This window comes from Pinus tabuliformis, chromosome 1_1 (assembly GCF_031772625.1).
Source record: "Pinus tabuliformis cultivar Carrire ecotype Pingquan chromosome 1_1, CPIR1, whole genome shotgun sequence".
In the NCBI taxonomy this organism is placed as follows: domain Eukaryota; kingdom Viridiplantae; phylum Streptophyta; class Pinopsida; order Pinales; family Pinaceae; genus Pinus; species Pinus tabuliformis.
The window spans coordinates 332,955,322-332,962,232 of record NC_142297.1 but is presented as its reverse complement, the minus strand read 5'-3'; positions in this window follow the sequence as shown (position 1 = coordinate 332,962,232).

Sequence of the window (6,911 nt, the reverse complement as noted above, 5' to 3'; positions counted from 1 at the left end):
TTAGCAATCAATGGATTTGGGTTCCTTTTCCTTTAAATGTCATTCGCTGAATACATGTTCCTTTAACTAGCCTATGATTTTTCCTAGCATGTGTATTGGTTACTTGCAGTTCTTTTACCCAAGTTAACCCATCCTACCAGAACATCGTTCCTTGGTGTCCACCACAGACTGGCTGACGGGATCAATCTGAAAATAACCCTAACTCACTCAAACCCTTGCTTTCTTTTTGGATATAATTTCTTGTTTGTTCTCTGCAAATTAATCCTCTGCAATTTACAAGATTGGCTCCTATTTCTGTGGTCTGAAAGGTTTAATATCAAAATTTCTTTCTTCAATTAGCTATCTGCTAATGGAAACCTCCGCGGCTACTCACATTGATATGTGTTGCTTCTTGAGATTACTTTATGCATGCATAGCTCCTAATGGTCTCTTATTGACGACAATGTTTGATTTCTCCGGAACATGTGTTTAGAGTCCTGGTTTACACAGAAATGAATTCGGCATTTTACTTTCGAGTAGAGTAATCTTGATATGAGGGTTTTTATTGACTACACAGTATTAGATTACACCCACTACTAGTCTTTAGGTATACCTATTTCCATTTCTCGCCAGGAATGGTCGCGTAACCGAACTGTCTCATATAATCCTTACTTATATAAAAGTTCTTATTTTCTATAACAGGACTTGTTTCGTATTTCATTTGGTTCATATAGTTTACACATGTATAGATTCTTGGTTCTATAAGCATAGTTACTATATCCAGACAATGAAAGCTATTTCTTCCCACAACCTTCGATATTCACCGTTGGTCTATAATAGCTTTGTAGACATTATTTGAAACTAGTTACCCATGTTAGTTATAACTGATTAAATGAAACAAAATAATAGTTTTCAATTTAAATGTTAACTTTCTCAATCCATTCACTTCATACTACATGAAAATAATATAAAAGTATGTATTAATAATTGTCAATCAGATTTATACTTCTACCAGACAATATTAGCAAGTTTGCATTTCCTATTTATCTATTTAAATTCCTACAGTTAACAGATAATAATCACAGATACGTATATAACACTTATCTTCCATCGAAAGACTAATTTACTATCAGATGAACCTCTCCACCCTTCCAATGAGAATTTTGGCAATTATGTCCAATATTCTCCCCCCAAGCTCCTCTTTGTCCCTCAAATTAGTTTCTCAAGGCAACAATTCTTATTGCTTTGGCCTCAGGACCCCAAGTCCAGCCCGCAAATTCTTTCTTCCTCCAGGGAAGTCACTCTTAAGGGTTCTCCCACTGAACTCTCGTTCAACTCAAGGAATCTTTTCTTTCTTTCTTTTTCCAACACCTCCTTTTCCCTTCTCCCTTCGCTCTTGTAGGAGAAAGGCAGCTAAGGAATAACTACTCCTAATTGATAACTGTCTGGTGAAAAGAGAGTTATTTAGGTTCATCATTAATTCCCTAGATCTTTCATAGAGACAACGTTAATATTTCTATAGCTTAACTTAATTATTATTCGTAATGAATGAAATCACAATAACCAATTGTTTATCAGTTTTACTCAACAGTAATAGTAAAAAAGAAAATGTCCAAAAAATAACTTAAAGGTCTGGGGATGTCACATATTCCCCCCCTTAGCGGAACAACATCCACGTTGTTCATTCTTCAATCTACTCTTGAAATAATTCAGGATACACCTATTGCATAAAGTCTTTATCTTCCCAAGTGGCTTCTTCCGAGCTGAAGTGCTTCCATTGCACTTTAACCTAGATGATAGCTTGCCTCCGCAATGTTACTTCTCTCTGATCGAGTATGCATAGGGGCTCGACTAGGAATTATCCTTCCGGTTTGACCTGCCACAAATACCACTGTTATATAATTGACACGCACATAAGCATTATATACAGATAACAAGTAGATTTTCCTATGTTATATACATATTTTTATTTTTACCTGAAGCTCTTACCAATTTATAATGTGTCTGGGGTCATACACATACTTCTTTAAAAGGGAAACATGGAATACATTATGAACCCAAATGTGGTTGGGTAGGGTTAATTAATAGGCCACTGCTCCTATTCTGTCTAGAATCTGGAAAGGGCCACCGAACAGGGGGGGGGGGCGTGAAGTCTGGCACATTTTCCCCATCTCAATGTGCTTCTCTTGGGTTTAATTCACACATAACCTGATCTCCTACCTAGAACTCCTAGTAGGTTCTCTTTTTATCAGCATACAATTTCTGCCTATCTTGAGCGGCCTTCAAATTTTGCTGAACCTTTTTCATGGTTCTTTCCATTTCCTACAGCATATCCGGTCCTAATATCATTTTGTTCTCGGGATTGTTCCAATTTGTAGGGATGGTACATTTCCTTCCATAGAGTACTTCAAAAGGACTCATTTTAAGTGATTCATGATAACCATTGTTGTAAGAAAATTCTACCAAATGTAGATACTCTTCCCATTTTCCAGGTTGTTGCATCACATACATGCGCAACATGTCCTCTACCACTTGATTCACTCTTTCAGTTTGTCCATCGGTCTGGGGGTGATAAGCGATGCTAAAGTGAATTTGTGTACCTAGCCCAGTGAACAATGCTTTCCAAAAAGAAGAGGTAAACTTAACATCCCGATCAGATATTATGACTCGAGACATGCCATGCAGTCGGAAAATCTCCTTCATAAATATATTTTTTATTTGGGTTGTTTGGTACATGGACTTGACAGGTATAAAATGATCTTTCTTGCTCAGTTTGTCTACCACAACCATAATCAAATCATTTTGTCTTTTAGATTGAGGTAATCCAGTTATAAAATCTAAAGTTATTGTATCCCATTTCCATTCAGGGATGGGTAAGGGATGCAGTAACCCAGCAGGATGTTGATGCTCAACTTTGACTTGCTGACATTCCAGGCATTTGGCTAAATATTCAGCAATGTCCTTTCTCATACCAGGCCAATAGTAGTTTTTCTTGATAGCAAAGAAAAGATTTTGATAGCCTGGGTGAGCAGCATAAGGACTTCTGTGAAATTCATCTAACATGATTTTCTTTAATGACAATTGATTAGGAACATAAATATGATTTCTAAACATCAATAAATTCTCAGAGTTAATACTATACTCTCTTTGCTCTACCGAATTTTGTGTATATTTTACTTGTTGCCAAAGATAGTCGTATTCAGGGTCCTTTTGCGTTGCTTCCTTTAGTTGATCAGCAAAATTGAATTCAACTTGACTAAATGAAATCTCGTAGATATGGTGCAACTTCCTACTTAATGCATCTACCACTTTGTTTTCTTTTCCCTTTAAATGTTTGATTTCAAAATCAAATTCACTTAAGAATGTAGTCCACAGGTGTTCTTTATGTTCCTCAATACTTATGGAGTACACCAAAATGTCATCAATAAATATAAGAATGAATTTATCCAGGTAAGGATGGAAAATTCCATTCATCATACTCATGAATGTTGTTGGAGCGTTAGTGAGTCCGAATGGTAGGACTACAAACTCGTAATGGCCATAGCATGTTCTAAATGCAGTCTTGTATATGTCTTCATCTTTAATTCGAATCTGATGATATCCTAATCTTAAATCAATTTTTGAAAATACCACCGCTCCTTTAACTTGATCAAAGAGGTCATCAATTCGAGGTAAGGGATACTTATTCTTAATGGTTAACTTGTTCAGTTGTCTGAAATCTATGCATAAACGCAAAGTACCATCCTTCTTCCTTACGAACAAAACCAGGGCTCCCCAAGGGGATACGCTGGGTCGAATATAACCTTTATCTAACAGCTCCTAGAGCTGTATTTTTAGTTCGGTTAACTCAGGGACACTCATTCTGTAGGGGGCTTTGGAAACTGAGGTAGCTCCAGGGACCAATTCTATGGTAAATTCAAGTTTCCTCTTGGGTGGTAGTCCGGGAATATCTTTTGGAAACATGTCTTTAAACTCTTGGACCACCAGTATTTTCTCCAAGACTGACAATTTATCTTTGGAGTTTGTATACCCTACTTGAACCACATATATTTGACAACCTTTACACATGCATCTTGCTAATTGGTGGGTTGTAACAGGTCGTAACTTGACTTCTCTTTTAACACCCTGAATTTCTATTCTGGTACCATCATTTGACAGAAAATCAATGGTCTTATCCTTACAGTTTACTAAGGCCCACTGTTGTTCCAACCAATCCATGCCTATCAGGACATCATAGGAACCTAATGGTATTATATTTAAATCTGTCTTAATCTATTGTCCTACCAGTTTTATTTCACAGTCCTTTATTTTTGCACTAACTCTTCTTTTAGCACCTATGGCTAGTTGAACCAACCACGGGTTCTTAAATTTTAAACTTTTTAGATGGCATAAATCAACTATTCTGGGACTGACATAGCTCAAGTTGGCACTTGGATCTATTAAAATGGAAACAGGGTGATTGGATATTTTACCTTCGAGTTCCACCATCGAGGGTTGATAATCTTCTTGGTGATCTTCCAATGTTGCATTAATCTGGGGTATGTTCCGCACCATATCACCAATAGTAGAAGCTTCGTGAACATTTGCAACAGGTTCTATTCTCCCTCTATGAGGGCAATTCTTGTAGTAATGGGGTTCCCCACAACCCCAACACTGCAAGGGAGGTTTAGGAATCTGACTAGTTTCCAACTTACTTGATGCTTCATTTTGTTTTATTTCGTTCTGAGGTCTGTACCTTTGCTGATTTCTGTTAGTGGATCCATTTGGTCCCTTTCGTCCTGGATATCTGGTACCTGTATTCTTCATGTTCTTATTATTTGTAAAAAATTTCTGCCCTTTCTTACTTGGCCAATTTTTATTAACCTCACCCTTCTGTTTCATCTGATGGTAACAGATCCAAGCCTTTCGGACTGCTTCATCCATTGTTTTTAGATTATCAAACTCCAATTTCTCCTTCATGAAGGCAGGTAAGCTGTTGATAAAGCACTAGAATTTAGCCTTTTCTTCACAGATGTAAGGAACATATCTTAATAGTGAGGTGAACTTGGCTATAAATTCATCCATAGGCTATTGTCCTAGTTTCAAGTCATGAAATTCTTTTTCTTTATCGTCATAGAACCACTCAGTCAAATATCTATCCTTGAAATGCTTCTGAAATTGTTCCCAGGTGACCTCCTGCTCATTGATTTCTTTGACTGTTTTGATTTCTTCCCACCACAGGGTGGCCTTTCCTTGCAACTGATAAATTGCTAACCTTGCCCTCAAATTGTCATCATATTCATATATTTGGAAATATTTATTCATATTAATTAACCAGGCCTCTGCCGCTTCTTCGGCCTCACCATTATATATCGGTGGTTTGATCTTTTTGAACTCCCCTTGGAGTTCCGTCTTTTTCCTTTTTAATCCATTTTTACCAGAGACGTTATCAAATTCTTCTTCATTACTAGTTTGTCCCCCTTCAGACTCCTGACGTTCCTCTTGTTGTCTGCATGATTCTATCTTGTTCTCTTCTCCTTGACTGGGGTTTAGATTCCTCTGATTCTGCCTATTTGACAGACTTTTCATAATCTTTTCTTGTTCCAAATGTAATATTTCGTTATCAACTCATAGACTCTGCATCTCTGCCTGTAAATGCTGGATTGCTTTCAATAAAGCAACATTTGTACTTGATTTGATTCTCCCAGTTTGTACCCATACTTCTGGGTTACGTCCTTCAGTTCCACCGGAGGGGGTGGATACTACTCCTTGTCTCCTGTTGCGTTTGCTACTCCTCTATGCATCATAACTGTTTTGTTATTTCTACACTCATTTACTCAGGCCTCAGTGTAGTAACCTCAGGGATCTGATACCAATTGTAACACATAAACGTTAACAATATGCGTAGATATTAAAAAACATTTACCATAACCGATGATAAATGTATCAATCTCGTGAATTTGAGATTCCATTAATTACACAAATAATAAAAATCAACATATTGGAGGACATTTTGATTGCAAACATATTGTTATATTAAATCTACAAATTTCGTCATACCCGGCCTTGTTATAATACACATATGTTCTTTAAGGCCTGACATACTTTGTACATGTTTAATAAATTACGCATAGTGATCACTTTAATTCTTATACACATTTCTCAGCTGGCCTGCAGTTGAATGGCCAGCAACTACCATGCGCCTCTTCCTCCGGATGCCATTTATAGCATGCAGCGTCGTCTGATCCAAGGAATATACATGACAATCTACCAAAATCTGAGGTGCTATGCTAACAACCTGATATCTTGTCCCTTCTCTTTAGTCATTTGGCTTGGTTTAGTTCTTGGAGGTTTGTGCTGCGAAACCCTAGCTTCATCGATGATACTCTCCATCAGACAACCCTTGCTTCTCTAGCTACACGTTGTGGATAATTTTCTCGGAACTTCAATGTTTCCAGTCATTCAGGACATAAGCTTTCCACTATTGCTCATGGTCGTCTACGTTATACAGATGAGACTGTTATACAGAGGATTTAGTCGTTTTCCGCTCTAGACATTTAGTTTTATCATTGTTATTTCGTGTTTTACCTTTACTGTGTAACTTAACTAAGAGAGACTACCTTGTTCTATAGGCACCGTGACTACAACAACCTCCGATACCTATGATGCGGAAGACAAAGATGCTCCTAGCCTCTGATATGGTAAGGCATTAAGAGAATTTGATTCTTTTTCAGTTGTTTGATAGTTTACCTATTCTACCACATTGTTTTAACCACTATGGCACATCAATGCAGTATGGCTTCTACCCACTAGGATTTGAGTGTGAGGGCCCTGGCCCAGAACACCTGGCTACTGGAGGACCCAAGCTTCTTTACCATGGTTTGAATGGGTATGAGCACCTTCCTTAAGGTTGGTTGTTCTCATACTATTTTGCGTTTAATGTTTTAAGGAAT